The 14,730-nt window shown below is 34.2% G+C and overlaps 1 protein-coding gene and 1 long non-coding RNA gene across 2 annotated transcripts in view; both read left to right on the forward strand.

The window, feature by feature from the left end:
* The window catches only part of LOC134843623 (patatin-like phospholipase domain-containing protein 4), a 206,128-nt gene that overhangs the window by 51,196 nt on the left and 140,202 nt on the right, over positions 1 to 14,730 (forward strand). The gene's annotated exons all lie outside the window — the stretch shown is intronic.
* On the forward strand, positions 4,327 to 6,639 carry LOC134844233 (uncharacterized). Its single transcript, XR_010162671.1, has 3 exons — positions 4,327 to 4,453; positions 5,011 to 5,208; positions 5,544 to 6,639. It is a non-coding gene; the product is annotated as an uncharacterized LOC134844233 (long non-coding RNA).

Consider the following 14,730-nt stretch of genomic DNA (forward strand, 5'->3'; position numbering starts at 1 on the left):
AAGCTCGACTGTTTGTCCAAAGTTTTGTGTTTCAAATTCTCTTTGATTTTTTTGCCAAAGTGTTTCGATTGAAATACTAAAATTTGCATTGAACTATTAAAATGGGATTTTTCGTGAACTTAGGTTTAATTTCAAAAAGTTTTCAAGTAGTCCTCTGTCGGCTATCTTCTATTAGTAATATGTCACTTAGAGTTTAATCTCTTCAGATGCTTATTAGGCTCGTGCTGGGGTTCCCTTGGTGTTAGGATGACAAAACATAATTATTAGTACTATAATTTTATTGCAAAAACAACCAACTGGTCTTGATGTTGGTGGTATGATTTTTTGTCGTTATACAGTAATCTCAAAATAAGCGAACAAATAGAACAAACATTAATCGTATGACAATTTATCTAATTCATCACAGTTCAACTATACGCCTTCAGCATTTATTCAAAGTTCAAATTTCTGACATTTGTACTAAATGTCACACTACCACACTTTAAGAAACTTTCCCGCTTTTTGTTTTTAGGTATTCCAGTGTCTCCATAGAAAATTCGCATCACTTCATTTTCACGCTTCAGTGTTCAAACTCTCAGATCTTCTCGTTAACATGTTCATCTAATAACAACTGATAAGGACAATTCTACATGCATTAACTGATTCATCGTTTTTTTTCAATGCTTTTCGTTTATCCTCGAACATCGGAGGTTTTGATTCGCCCACGGAATTAGAAATGAATCGCCATATCTATACAAACCAAACCCAAACAAAAATTCGCATATAATTAACTGTTCGTTCTGAGCGTCCATGATTTCGATCAATAATTAATTCGCATTTCCAAAGATATTCGCCTGCTAGGTGTTCCGGTCACTCATCCTTTGAGCAACTACTGAATAAATCTCCAACTTTTTCTCTTTTGGGTTTTTCCAGTGCAGATACAAATTTTTCTCACAGAATTTTGAATTTCCATCGATCAAAAACAAGATCTCTCATGAATAGAAGCTGTTGCCAACTGGTCTCGATGTTGGTGGTATGATTTTGTGTCGTTATACAGTAATCTCAAAATAAGCGAACAAATAGAACAAACATTAATCGTATGACAATTTATCTAATTCATCACAGTTCAACCATACGCCTTCAGCATTTAATCAAAGTTCAAAATCCTGACATTTGTACTAAATGTCACATTATTTTTTTTAAAATTTTTGTCATTAGAACTAAAATTTTATTGCAAAAACAACCAACTGGTCTTGATGTTGGTGGTATTATTTTTTGTCGTTATACAGTAATCTCAAAATAAGCGAACAAATAGAACAAATATTAATCGTATGACAATTTATCTAATTCATCGCAGCTCAACTGTACGCCTTCAAGTAGTAGATGTTGGAGGTTAAGTGGGGGGGGGGGGGGGGGGGGGGGTGCCTGCAGACCAACATGTATTAAGATAGGGAATAGAGCATCCGGTCTGCAGGCTATGTATTAAGATTGGGTATAGAGTCTACAATGTATTAAGATAGGGAATACCGATGGTAAGGTTTTACGTTTTTCTTACCATTATCTTACCATCACACAAACCATAAAACTTTACCATCGGTATTCCCTATCTTAATACATTGTATACTCTATACCCAATCTTAATACATAGCCTGCAGACCGGATGCTCTATTCCCTATCTTAATACATGTGGGTCTGCAGGCACCCCCACCCCCACTTAACCTCCAACATCTACTACTCCTTCAGCATTTATTCAAAATTCAAATTCCTGACATTTGTACTAAATGTCACACAATTTTTTTAAATTTTTTAAATTAGTACTATAATTTTATTGCAAAAACAACCAACTGGTCTTGATGTTGGTGGTATGATTTTTTGTCGTTATACAGTAATCTCAAAATAAGCGAACAAATAAAACAAACATTAATCGTATGACAATTTATGTAATTCATCACAGTTCAACCATACGCCTTCAGCATTTAATCAAAGTTCAAATTCCTGACATTTGTACTAAATGTCACATCCTCCCACTGATACTTCTTGAAAAGTTTAGCCCGGGGTGAATCAGTTCGTATAAATAAATTTTCTAGCTTAAGACTTTTATTTTGCATGAAATTGTCATCAACTAATTCATCGCGTTTACAAAAATAATTCAGTTTTCAGATGTTTTGGAGCAGAACTATTGGGTTCAGTGCAGTTTCGCAGGTGGAGCCGTACATCAGTAGACTAAATCTTAATAGTAATTGTTTTTTTTGTAAATTGGCTTTGAAATTTCTATATGCTTTGAAATTGTCGCACACTGGGTTCCGAGCCTCTTTTTAACAAACTGCATATGAGATTCGAATGACAGTTTATAATCAATTCAAATGACAGTTTGTAATCAATACGAATACGAAGGGTTTTTTGTTCCGACCATTTGAAAATGGGGAGAAAATTTTGTATTCGGGTGTGTTTAATTTTTTGTTGTTCCGACCATTTGAAAATGGGGAGAAAATTTGTATTCGGGTGTGTTTTATTTGTTTTCTTTTTGTTTGCCACGCAAAATCAGCTACCACAAATAATCATCGGAGTGATTTGAATGATATATCATATTAATGCCCTTTCAACGACATTTAAGAAACTTTCCGAGTTTTCTCAACACTCGAAAAATGTTTTGGAAATTTTCAAATGTTCGAATCCGTTCTGAATTTTTGGTTTTTCCTCTAATTTCGAGCGAATGAAACGAGGGAGCAGGCTCACAATAGTGTATTTACACTTGCTAAGCGAGTGTATTAGTACGAATCTTCTTTTTTTTTCAATCTAAGTCGCAAATATTGGTGCTACATTTGGGGCACCTTTACAAATTTTTCATAGTATGTGCTTTGACATTCGAATAGTAATAAGTTAACACGGCTGCTTTTTGGTCGTGTTCTTGCAAATGTTTGCAAAGAGCAGCTTTGCGTTTTTTTTAATAGCTTTACAGCTTAGAATAGCTTAATTCAAAAAAAAGACTCCATAAAAACTAGTTTTGTTTTTCTAGTCATTGTAATACATTTTCCAAATTGCTTATTTTACTATGATTTTTGAATATTCCTAAGCTATAGTTTTTCGTTCTTTTTTATCACACTACAGAAAAAACACTAATTTGAAGAAAAAAATGCATTTTGTAAGAGTATTGTCGCAACAGTTGTGCTACTTGCACAGTAGCCGGCTATCCTTGTCACATACTAGTTTTCAAACAATTGTCACACTATTTTTGAATAAGCGCTGTGAAATCACTCTTTCCAAGTTTTAATAACTTTGTTTTGTGTAAGGTAAGTGCAAAGCCAGCTGCGTTCATTTCAGAAATTTCATTTTAAAAAAATTATAGACTGGCACCCAAGTGCTGTTTATGTCATTCCTAAAGAGAACAAGCTCTGTTTGAAGCCATGTTTTACTTCTGCTACCAGATTGCACAATAAGAGTATACGCATTTTAATTAATCTGTATGCTTTTGTTTTGAATGAATCATTTAATGGGGTCGCCCCAATTACCCTTCAAACCGTAATTGTATATATATTTTTGTCAACTAGTGGGGTCTGGGGTATCAAAAAACTTCTGTCTGTAATTTAGAAGTTAATTACATTTTCCACTTGTGATTAGTACTTATACAATCTTCATGCTTATAACTTTTTTAACTTAATTTTAACTGAGGTTCGTTTTAATTAGTTTTTATCTGATGATTTAATCAAAAGCTTTCCACTTAATTTTTTAATTGTGTTTGCGCGTTGGTGTTGAAGTCAGGCGTGTCTGTCTGGGGATCTGATTGTCAGAATTTATAGAGCTTCAAGATAATGTTGGTTTAAAAATGTTTGAAAAATCATGTTGTTTTTCAGTTTTTGTTTGTTTTAGTTTCGCTCTTCTTGTTATGCGTTTTGCGTTGTATTGTTTGTTAGTATCTTGGTGTAAAATTTCATCTATATATATTTGTGTTTTCTTTTTTCAGCTAAATAGGTTTCGGCCAATATTATATCGGCATAGTGGCCGCATATTGTTTCATTTGACGCGTGAATTAAGTTTGTGTCTGTGTGTGTTTGTTTGTTCGAGGGTGTAGGAGACTTGATAATTTTTTTCTAAAAAATTCTCAGCCAAAAGGGTTTCTGCTAAGGTATTTCCGGCTTTGTTACCGCTTGATAATTTTTCTCTCGATGCTAGTTTCACATTCTATTGCCTTGGCTCGTTTTTGTTTCAAAACTAGCCTTATCGATAATACCATTTTTTTTCGAAAATTTTGATGTTTTTTCGACCTAGCGTCTTGCTTATTTCGTATCGCAAGTGGTGCGAAGCTCAGTTCGCCTCTGTGTTTATATTTTTAAATGTTATTTCAGGTCCAAATAATGCGGCAATATTGTATTTCTGAGCCGTTTTGAAGAGTTCTTTGCGTACATTGTTATTTGCTTGGATCGGATTGGAAAATTTGAGTCATTTAGAGAAATGGAGAGTTGAGAAAGAAGTGATTGTTGGGCTATATTTGATTTCAGTTAGATATTTCTATAGCATTGATAGTTTCTAAATTTTATTTAGTAATCTTTATCGCATGTGGTAGAGTTTGGCTCCGCTTTGGGTGTGTGTGAAATTAAGCAAGGTCTTTCTCATTATTGCATCCCAGTCGAGTTACAAAAAATGTTTTAGCAACACTGAATTTTTTTATGGGCTTCATTGGGTTGGTTCTGGGCTGTTATTGGGTTTTTCTGGGTTGTTGGTAGCTATAAATTGTTGGGGGGAGGGGATGGCTATAATGCGGAAAATTTTTTTGACATGTGAGATTATTACCCAATTCCCAACATATTTGGTTTCAGTAAATTGATGTTTTTGTGATAGGCGGAATGGTGCAAAATGGTTTTCAGTATTTATTGGGATTGTCTACTTTGCTTTGGGCTAATGATTCAAAGAGCAATAACAGGTGTAATATTGCACGTGTAATATTTTATCGAAATCAGATTTGAACCCAAAATGTTTTTCCGTAACCAATAACTGTAACCTAAGTATAATGGAACCTGAAATCAATTATAACAGAAGGCGACGCTCACGCTCTAAGAAACCATTCCGTGGTTTCAGCAAAAATCGCAATCAGTCAAAATCATTATCTACTTCAAGGACGAGAAGTTGCGGTACATCTGCTCTCATAGCTGCCCCTGACTGCTCACTCAGAGATCCACGCTTAGACAAAATGAACACAGTGGCAAAAGGAATCTTTCACTTTTCGCTCGATCCGTAATATTTTATTCTAATTAAGTAATCAATTCAGTAACATATAATAGCCTGGTAATATAATAGATTTTTTGGTCTATGTCCGACGAAGTCAAAAAGCCCAATAGAGGGCTGTAAAAAGCTAAAGAAAAGGCATTTATTCATAAAATTTTACTGATGTATTTATATAGCGTTGGTATGGCCCTATCCAATCTGTACACGGACCGTCGCGTTTTAATTCACCCCTTTTTTTTAAAGAAGGCAATAAAAAAACTTTTTGGCTCTTTTCCAGTCCCCCCTTTGATTTTTCTAAAAGTCAATACATGAAAGTCTATTTTTAAAATGACTTTTCATGCCAGAAGCTGCAGTGAAACGTGTCAGCGTGAACAGGAGAAACACATTTGTCACCGAAATACTCCAAGGGTGGAATATGTTCAAAGTTACAGAGTTGGAATAATAATATTAAAAACTGTAAAAACGGAGGTAACTGGTGAGGTCGAAGCTGTAGCGAAAAGAGGACTGCTTTAGTTCTTTCAATTCAGTTTGTTCTGGTTGGACTACTAACAGCCCTATCTTTTTTCTTGAACGACACCTCGACAAAATGGACGTTGTTTTCTGTGTTTGCCGTTATTGAGAATGGTGTTACATTCATGTTGTATGGACTGGACAAAGGCAATGCAGAGAACCAACGATGGAGGGTCCCAGAAAGGCAGGGTTGTTATGGGTTGCCGAGAACATTCTGGAAAATAATAAACAAATAAAGTTGTTAAATAAACAAGTTTTGCTCCTAGTTAAATCTTAATCTTAAATCGTTTCGTCTAATTAGAAAAGGCCTAAAGAATTTTCCATAGAAAACTTCATGGAGAGTTCTGCTGGAAATCTTATTGCAACCCTGTCCAAAGAGTTCTTCTGCTGTTCAATTTGTGTTTTGGCTTCGCTGGGGCGTTGTCAGCAATGCAGTGTTTCAGACACAAGACATGCAAGGGATCCTTCATTTGGACAACGTTACTGTGCTCTGTAGTCAGTTGTATCCTCTACTGGTGTCTGTATTATCTCATGTTCAACATCATACCCTAGTACGGTGGATGGAAAATTATCTTTCAGCATTCCGTTAAGGCTAAACTGTTTGAAAGTTTTCAAATATTGTTGTTTTGATATGATTTTATGATTTGTATGCAGTAGTCTTTGTCTTTTAGAGCAAGTTTTTGTTTCCACTTGTTTTGTAATTCTTGTTTATTCGTTCAGCAAATTCTGTAAGTTGTTTCCAAAAACAGAATTTTTAGAAACTCAAAGCCTATTATATTAGCAATTGAAAAGCAATGCGCAATTTTATTTGATTCAATGAGGGTAGATAGTACAAAGGCCTCTGCCATTCCGGGTACTAGACTTTTGGCTTTTGTCTGAAACTATGTGAAATAGAGTACATCTGATAACAAACTTTTGAGAAAAAAATCAAGAAGATTTCTTTTCTCACTATTCCTCAAATATTGCATTGCTTGTGTTTTAAGATTGTAAAATGAGCTTTCAAGATTTCATTGTGTAATAGAAAAGATTGAGCAAAGTTTCAACGTTTTCGAAAAAAAATTAAGTGGTTTTGCAAAATGTCTTAAGCTCATGTCGCAAATGGCGCATAAAAGCGTGGAAAGTGGATTTTAGTTTTTGATTTCCTCGCGGAATAAAAACAAAAGCAAATTAACCCAGTTTTCTCTAATGGGTTAGTTTTGTGAAAAAACTGGCAATCATAAATATTCTGGAAATTCAAAGAGCTTAAACGTGATTTTTTTTGTCCGAAACTTGCAAGTTGAATAATGTTTGAAAAAAGTCAATTTATTTTTATTCGGTTTCCTTGGGTTCATTGACACTTCTGTTGGCTATTTCTATTGGCTATGTGCTCATTCTGAAACTGAAGTTTTTAAAACAACAACTTCATCATTATGGGGAACAAATTTCTCAGAAAACTCTCCATTTTTGTTGATTTCGGCTTTTGGTAGAGCTAATAGTACGAATGGGTTTTTGTTTTGTCTAAAATCTCGCATCTTTGAATGTCTTTTTATATAAAAACTATGAGTAATTCATTGCGGAACAAGTCATTGCTTTGTTGAGCAACGTTTTTGAAACATATTTGAAAACTTGTCATCGATCAAAGCTTCAATATTATCTGTAACCCAGTTAGAGTTGCATGATATCACTTCAATCTTAAAAATAGGGCTCTTTTTTTTGCAAAAAGCTTCTAAAAATTGACATTTTTAGAACGGATTCAGCTTGCTGATATCATCCAATATTTCCTCGAAAAAATTATTTGTCAGTTTTTTCTTTTCGCTCGACATTCAATTTTACTTTATTTGACATTCTTTTGACACGGTTTGTACAAGCAGCATTTGACGAATCTACAGTTTTTGCAATGTTGTACGGCTTCATGCTCATAGCACCATTGTACGATTATCGTTCTTCTGAAAAAATTCAATTGCTTTCCACAAAGTTACTTTTTATAAAAGGTGCGAGCAAATTTTTACAGAAAACCGGCTCCACTTTCTCTACAAATCTATCAAGAAGACCTGTTTATCTCTGACTTTGTTAATTTTTCTTTATATCTTTTAGGAAGCAACTCAAGTCAATCTCGACCTCTACCTCCAATTTATCGTTCAAAATTGTCCCTGTCAACAGCTGAAGTATGTTCAATTCCAAGTTCTTTTTGCGGAGCTTGATTATTTAAATTTTTCCGACCAATGCTGGAATGGTAATAACTGTTGTGTACTAGTTGTCAGTGAGAGATGTTGAAAATCATTGTGTCTTCTAAAAACTCTTTTGTTGTAATTACCTTTGCGATTTGCAAGAGTACTGCAACTGGGTACTATATGTTTTTCACGTAAATAACTAAGTTCACAGGATGACTGCAATAGTTCTTGGTAGGTAAATTAAGCCATAATTGTCTTTCGCCATCCAATTTTTTCGTGAGTAGTGTACCTGATGCAACTGACGTTGCAAAAATTTCCTGATGTAACTGGCATCGAGTTTTTGTCAGTCTGTTTCGGCTTTTTAAGCTGAATTGCGAATGGTAAGAATGGGCTCCTGTTTTGGCTAGCTTTTGCATTTTAAAATGTCTGTTCCTAAACTATAAACACTTCATTGTGGAACAAGTCATTGCATTGGTGAGTTGTGTTTTTGAAACAAATTTGAAACTTATCTGCCAACTCATCGGTCAAAGCTTCAACAGTAGTCAGATTGCAATAAGAGCCGCATGATCGTTCTTCAATTTGTAAGATAACGCGTTTTTTCAAAGGAATCGTCTAACTTTGACAATATTTGGAAATTTTCAGCCCGCTGATATAATCTATTATCTCACCGAAAAGGTATTTGGGATCTCTGATAACTGAGGTGGGGTACCTCCAGCAAATTGCTGGCATTTAGTTGCTTCTGGTTTTAACTGTTCTTTGTTCAAGATCTATATCAATCTTATCGATCCGAAATAATCAGTTTGGTTTGGAGCTTCGAGACTGTTATTGGAGCTTCGAGACTGTTAAGATAGGTCCAAGCACAAATTTTCTAAGTGATAAAAATTCAATGTTTCTGTAGATCAAGTTAAATAAATTTTCATTTACACCAGTAAATGACTGCATGTCAATATGCGTGGTTTAAAGCAGGACAAAAACATTGAAACGTAGATAAAAGAGATATGCGTTTTGGCAAAATTAAAACACCTTTTAATTTATCAGCAGATGTAGCTGTAATTATAAAAACACTCCGAAAAGGTAACAAAAATAGGGTAACAAAAGCATCACAGTTCGAAGCCCACATTAGAAGTAAACCCAACAGACGTGTATCAAACATAGCTACCAAACAACTTAGTTGGAAAATTTACCAAACAACTTAGTTGGAAAAATGCAAAACACATGTTTAGAGTGAAAACTCCTGATCCACCGCCACTGCATGCGAAGGTTATGCGCGACCTTCAGAGATAGTCAGACGATGAAGTCGTGATCAAACGAATGCCAGAGCCGAAGAACCTAGACTCATCGGTGAACCTAGAACATCAAATTCGACAACCTAAACGCAACAGAGAACAAGTCAGAACTAGACAGGCTTTAGCTGAAGATTGGAAATCGTTAATTTTTTTAAAATAATTTTTGAAGGGGTACAAAGGCAGGTAAAACAAAACTTAAGAAAACGTATCGAACAAAAAGCAGTAAAAATAGTGCGCGTCGCCGCGAATGCAAAAGATCTGAAAACATTCGATCAAAAATATAATACAACGGGTGGAAAAACTCTAAACGGGTGGGAAACTTTTCTTCTCGAAAAGAACAACAGGGGTTACAGGAAAGCCCGAAGAAACGGACGGCGAAAGCACCAACTGGAAAATAAACAGAAGGGAAGCCAGCGCCAAAGACACCAGCAAGAGGGATTCAATTCCGCCCGGAAGCCGCAATCGACAAAGCTTTACACACAGGTCTGAGCAGAGTCAGCCATCAATGTCGTCCAGCAATGATGGTCCTCGCCGTCCGAGAACACGGCACCATCTCCGAAAGGGGTCGATCCAAAAAATACATCACCGCAGATCCCAAATATATCGATAGAAGCGACCACAATATCACTAAGAAAGAGGCCCTCGCGTGAGATCTCAGAAACCCGGTTCCGATCCGTTCGATAAAGACCAAGGAAGAAAAGCAGAAGACAATTGAGGTAGCGTCACCAGTGAAAACAGGAGAGAAACGATTCGAAACATGGAAAGCCTTATTTACGAAATGGAATTCAAAGAGAAATCGCCTGAATTCCAGGCTTGCGTGAAGTTCCTTGAGGCAATTATTTTAAATAGTAGAAAAGTTGACGTAGTCGATCTGATGTCGCCTGTTAACAGTTCAAATTAAGATGTCTGGTAAGTAATCGACATAAGCTAAGCACAAATTGATGAGACGAACGCGGGTACATGGAAGAAATAGGTAAAAGGTGTTAAGGCAACTGAAGAGCTCGAGAAAAACCAAGAAGAAAAAGATGACACAAAGCCTGAGAAGGGGACTTTAAATTTAATATTTAGTTTGAAAGGGGAATGTCATCCGGCGAATAATGGCCAATTTCTGATGTATAGATTTTTATGATACACTTAGTACGGATCCTAAGTCCATGTTGGTTGTGTTTTATTGTTGAAAGCGATGGCTTTCAGATCAAGAGAATTAATATTTACCAACCAGTTGTTTCTACGTTCACCTTAAGTTATTCGGTTATCAATCCGTTCGGATTATAGAGCATAACTTACTTATACAGTACCCTATGACAAGGTGATAGAAACAAGTTTCTAATATGCGTGAATTTTTTTTTGATTGTGTAATTTATCATTTCTAATGGTTTTTTATCAAATTTTTTTGGCTAAATATTTGTCGGCTATGTAATTTTTGTTTGGATTCAATTTTGACTATCAATTTTGACTATCAGATGAAAGTTTTGATATATCTTATTTTCTCGACCTTTTAATCAATAATTGACTTGGCTGCTTCCGTCGCAATGCATGTCTGCAAATTAGTCTTACTATGTTTTTTTTTGTATTGTAAGTGGCAAGAAGCTCTCCTTCGACTTTGTGTTCAATTCAGTTTTGAGCATTTCAAAAGGATACTTTCGTGGTGATTCGTTTATTGTTTAGGTTACAGGGTCGACCCCTTTCGGGGATGACCCTGCAACATGAAAAACAGGAAAAAGATGTTAAGGCAACTGAAGAGCTCGAGAAAAACTCCGGTTGTCTTAGAACTCCGTTTGTATTTTAAATAAAATTGAATTATTCTCGTATTTTTTAAATCGTGATCTCTAATTTATTCACTAATTTGACCATATAAGTAAATGCTTTTGGTCATTCACAATGACAGATTGAGAAGTGCGTAAATTTAATTGTTAATAATTTCTGTTTGAGATACCTTGGTCGTTTTCAGACTTATCATGTGATACAAATTTTGTTAATGAAAGTTCGGATAAATTAGAAACTATCCCAATCGTCCTCGACTATCACACTTCATATCAACGAAATTGTCATCATGAATCGGTGCCAGCCGTTATCTGTCCTAGTCTATCAACTGATTGTTTTGGCAGGTGTAGTAAGTCTATGCATTGCTTTCGATGACGTCTTGAAGAAAGTGGTATGTTTCTTCGTATTCATGTCTATCGAGACCTCGGTCACCTTTGCTGTTTTCGCGCTCGATAAGCGTCGAGCTGAGAACGATGACTGGCGAATCCCAGAGAGTACGCTTCACTTGTTGACAGCTTTCTTCGGAATAATTGGTGCTCTGATGGCCATGTTTGGATGTCATCATAAGACTAGCAAGCCGGAGTTCTATAGAATCACGATCTTCCTCGCTTTTCTCAATGTTGTACTATACGCAGCACTTGGTTTCATCATATTCAAAGTTGCGTGAAGCACTTATCGCAGCCACTTCTTCTGAATTGAAGAGGTTCTCAATCTGTTCAGAAGATTCATATTTTTACGTGCTCCCATTTTTCGCTTGTGGTTTTTGCTTTTATTCTTTTGTATTTTTAAAAATCAAATTGGAATTTGTACGGTTTGTATATCATAACGACGAATATAGTTAGTATGTGTAAATAAACTAATATATGAGCTGATGAATTTTAATTGAAAAACTAACACCCCCTAGATAGGCTTAAATTTAAATTTGGGAAAACTCTCTTCTCTTCATTCATGAAGAATTTCTTTCGGTATCCAAACTTATAACTTTACAAAAATTTAGAACATCCAATGTAACACAAATGTTTTAGTGCATTAGTATTTTTGCGTTTTTTGTTTCAGCAGCATCAATCTTATATTCTTAGGTAAAGCGTTTTATTCGAGGTTTGTTTTTGTTCCAATTCTGTTTGATTTTTCTATTAGAGTCAATTAATGCAGTGGAGATCTAGTATATAATATAGGTCGTGATGAATTTATTTTTTTTGAAGGAAATTCAAATTTCGTTTGTTTTGCTTATTAAATTTTGCGACGAAAGTTTTTGGAGCAGTAGAAAAGGTCATCTAACTACCGAACTTTCGAAGTTCATTGAAAGGCATTCCATTCAAGATACCAAAATCAAATTGGATTTTGTAAGGTTTGTATATCAAAACGACGAATATAGTTAGTATGTGTAAATAAACTAATATATGAGCTGATGAATTTTAATTGAAAAACTAACACCCCCTAGATAGGCTTAAATTTAAATTTGGGAAAACTCTCTTCTCTTCATTCATGAAGAATTTCTTTCGGTATCCAAACTTATAACTTTACAAAAATTTAGAACATCCAATGTAACACAAATGTTTTAGTGCATTAGTATTTTTGCGTTTTTTGTTTCAGCAGCATCAATCTTATATTCTTAGGTAAAGCGTTTTATTCGAGGTTTGTTTTTGTTCCAATTCTGTTTGATTTTTCTATTAGAGTCAATTAATGCAGTGGAGATCTAGTATATAATATAGGTCGTGATGAATTTATTTTTTTTGAAGGAAATTCAAATTTCGTTTGTTTTGCTTATTAAATTTTGCGACGAAAGTTTTTGGAGCAGTAGAAAAGGTCATCTAACTACCGAACTTTCGAAGTTCATTGAAAGGCATTCCATTCAAGATACCAAAATCAAATTGGATTTTGTAAGGTTTGTATATCAAAACGACGAATATAGTTAGTATGTGTAAATAAACTAATATATGAGCTGATGAATTTTAATTGAAAAACTAACACCCCCTAGATAAGCTTAAATTTAAGTTTGGGAAAATTATTTTCTCCTAATTCATGAAAATTTCTTTCGGTATCCACACTCATAACTTTAAAAAAATTTAGAACAGCCAATGTAACACAAATGTTTTAGTGCATTAGTATTTTTGCGTTTTTTGTTTCAGCAGCATCAGTCTTATTTTCTTAGGTAAAGCGTTTTTTTCGAGATTTGTTTTTCTTCCAATTCTGTTTGATTTTTGTATAAGAGTCATTTAATGCAGTGGAGATCTAATATATAATTTAGGTCGTGATGAGTTTGTTTTTTTTTTTAAGCAAATTCAAATTTCGTTTGGTTTGACTTCAATTTCTTTCTATGTTTAGTTCATTTGATTTGTCAAAAGGAAGGAAACTTTTACTTATAAACCGCTTGTGGTACATCGGTATAGTGGCCTTATTTTGATTTGCAGAAATTATATTTTTTTGCATAGGTGTGCTTTGTGGTGAGTTTATGTGCTTCGAGCTGATTTAATTGTATAGAACTGTGTTTTTGAAAAATTTTTTCTTAATGTACACCAGGTGTTATTGCCAGCTTTATTAACAATTCATTCTTTTTGACTCTTTTTTAGGGCGGGAAATTGTTTGCCTATTTTTTCAAATGAGACAAATGAGAGAAACCGCTAATTTTTAGTTGATTAATTTTTTAAAAAAATTTTCTTTGACACTTTTTCGTACTGGTAGTATTTCGTCTAGTTTTTGTCGTCTAGCTTGCCATGCTATTTTGTTGTTGTTTGGCAAGTGCTGAGGAGCTTCGATTTTTCTCTCTGTAAAAATATTGACTAAGTTTTGCAAAAGTTTGAATTGAAGTATTAAAGTTATTTTTGGTTTTCAATTTGTTATTCTGCCTACTAAATACTGCGTAGAATCAGGTTTGATTTTGACCTTAAAACTTATTTTAGTCTTTTTGTAACTTTTTCTTGTTTTTTTTTGCTTGGCATAAGGTTACAGGAATATCATTATGGTATCGTGATAATATTAGCTAAATTGTATTGCGATTGTGTTTTGCGTATAAAGTTTTGCGACGAAACTTTTTCGGAGCAGTAGAAAAGGTCATCTAATTACCGAACTTTTGAAGTTCATTGAAAGACATTCCATTCAAGTTACCAAAATCAAATTGGATTTTGTAAAGTTTGTATATCATAACGACGAATATAGTTAGTGTATGTAAATAAACTAATATATGAGCTGATGAATTTTAATTGGAAAACTAACACCCTCTTGATAGGTTTAAATTTATATTTACGAAAACTCTCTTCTCTTCATTCATGAAGAGTTTCTTTCGGTATCCAATCTGATAAAGTTACAAAAATTTAGAACATCCATTGTAACACAAATGTTTTAGTGCATTAGTATTTTTGCGTTTTTTGTTTCAGCAGCATCAATCTTATATTCTTAGGTAAAGCGTTTTTTCGAGGTTTGTTTTTCTTCCAATTCTGTTTGATTTTTGTATAAGAGCCGTTTAATGCAGTGGAGATCTAGTATATAATATAGGTCGTGATGAATTTGTTTTTTTGAAGCAAATTCAAATTTCGTTTGTTTTGCTTATTAAATTTTGCGACGAAAGTTTTTGGAGCAGTAGAACAGGTCATCTAACTACCGAACTTTTGAAGTTCATTGAAAGGCATTCCATTCAAGATACCAAAATCAAATTGGATTTTGTAAGGTTTGTATATCATAGTGACGAATATAGTTAGTATGTGTAAATAAACTAATATATGAGCTGATGAATTTTAATTGAAAAACTAACACCCTCTAGATAGGCTTAAATTTAAGTTTGGGAAAATTATTTTCTCTTAATTCATGAAAATTTCTTTCGGTAT

Source organism: Symsagittifera roscoffensis, chromosome 4 (assembly GCF_963678635.1).
Source record: "Symsagittifera roscoffensis chromosome 4, txSymRosc1.1, whole genome shotgun sequence".
In the NCBI taxonomy this organism is placed as follows: domain Eukaryota; kingdom Metazoa; phylum Xenacoelomorpha; order Acoela; family Convolutidae; genus Symsagittifera; species Symsagittifera roscoffensis.